This window comes from Quercus suber, unplaced genomic scaffold, assembly GCF_002906115.3.
Source record: "Quercus suber isolate HL8 unplaced genomic scaffold, Cork oak 2.0 scaffold_1180, whole genome shotgun sequence".
In the NCBI taxonomy this organism is placed as follows: domain Eukaryota; kingdom Viridiplantae; phylum Streptophyta; class Magnoliopsida; order Fagales; family Fagaceae; genus Quercus; species Quercus suber.
The window spans coordinates 55,130-57,008 of record NW_027070579.1 but is presented as its reverse complement, the minus strand read 5'-3'; the positions used below and the strand labels follow the sequence as shown (position 1 = coordinate 57,008).

General features: G+C 37.9%; 1 pseudogene; it reads right to left on the bottom strand.

Moving 5' to 3' along the window:
* LOC136065810 (U-box domain-containing protein 34-like) overlaps positions 1-1,879 on the bottom strand; it is a 3,553-nt pseudogene extending 1,674 nt beyond the window's left edge.

The window sequence follows — 1,879 nt, the reverse complement described above, 5'->3', positions numbered from 1 at the left end:
TTATACAGCTAAGTATGTCTATATCTGCATTAGAGTTATCAAGGAAATGTAAGAAGCAACTCATTCTTTTATTGGTAATGTGCATGTGTCATGTTCGGGAGGAAGTGCTTTAAGAAAATGAAATGTTTAACCAAATATTTGTTTTACAAGCTCTTGAGAGGACTCTTATAGGATTTGGCACATAACTTTTTGTTTGTAACCATCCTGTCAAGCCTATGTGCAAGGCTCCTTGAAATTGAAAGGAGTACTACTCAACAAAAACTTATGTATTCCTCATAGGGTGGCTACTTGAAATTGGAAAACCATGTTGGGATCCACTTGCTTTTTCATTTTTAAATGTATGCTATCTTATTATTTCTTTGTTTTTTGCATGCGTAGTTGTCTAATACAATCAAGTGCATGAAATATGATTTATTCATGTATGTTAAGCAGTCTACATATTTGGTTACGCACCTCTTGCTGAAATTGTGATCTCCCGTGAGCAGCATCTGGACGTAAAACCTTGACTGCGACCGGTGTATGATCAAGGTAACACCTATAGACAGGGCCATAACCTCCTTCCCCAATCTTCTGAGATTCAGCAAAGAAATTTGTTGCCTTCTCAATCTCCTCAATAGTGTATCTCCTGTATTTGAGATCACTTCGGGCTAGATTTTCCAAAACCTCCCTAGCTTGCGCTGCTTCTTTGAGGCTCTCATTTCTGCATTTGCTCTTTTTTGTGATTCCACTCTGCTATCCTCTTTGCTGCTTCAGCGGTTTCCATGGCTACCTTGGACCTAGCTCTCTCTTTCTCTGCTATTGCCAGTGCAACTTCCTCGGACTGTTTTGCCTCTTCAAACTTGTGCTCTTCTGTAAGTTTCCAACGATGCAGCTCCGATGCCTATGGTAATGTAACTTTAGAAACTGTCTTTTAATTTTGAGAAGGCACAATTAGATGTGTCTTTTAAATACCTTTTGCTTTGCAGTAAGTGCTTCTTTGCATGCTGTACTGTACATGTCCATTGTTTGCTTCAGCTCCAGCTTCAGCCTCCTCATCTCCGCTTCCACATCATCCTGCACATTTTAAATACCCGTAAGTGGAAATTATCTGGATGACGGATGTATGGTACCATCTTAATGAGAAATTTTGATATTTAAAAATTGAGCAAATACTATTATGTGGTGCAGGCTATTGAATTCTTTTAACCTTGTTGGACTTCAAAAGATATTGCAATGCATCATATGAAATAAAATTGAATGTTTGTAATTTAGAAGAAATGAATGCACTGAAAATGGTTCGTCTTCTGCTATCTTACAAGTAGCCATTGTATTATGTCTTTGTGCTCAATCTAATGGATACCTTGGATAGGCATCAAGCAAAAAAATGTGCTTATCCTGGGAAAAAAATACTTGAGAAAACAGAAAGGTTTAAGGGATAATTTTGTTCAAGCTGTCTAAAGAATAAATTACAGTGAAATCAGCTTGGGTTGGCATATGGAGGTTTAAGACTCATGTGAAGTCAGAATTCTGGTACTTGCTTCCATTTTTCATAACTACTAGGAAATTTCCTAGAGAGGTACGACTAAAGGAACCATTTAGGTATGACTTGTCAGATGGTTTCCACAAAGAAATGCTGTTTTTAAGAAGAGAATGTCTTTACCAAATTTTGGGATGACCAGGAACATGACGTTCTACCACTCTCCTGTGAAAATGATGAGATATCATGCAGAAAACTGAGGTCACTGAACTTGGCATCTAAATGGATTGATTGAAAACTTTGATCTGAGCTGGTTGAAAGCCGAGATGTTCGGCCTGAATCAGTCAAATCATAGACTGTAGGGGACAGCCGTTCAATGCTTGGCCTATCAGAGCTTATAAATGATATTTCAGCATCTGATAA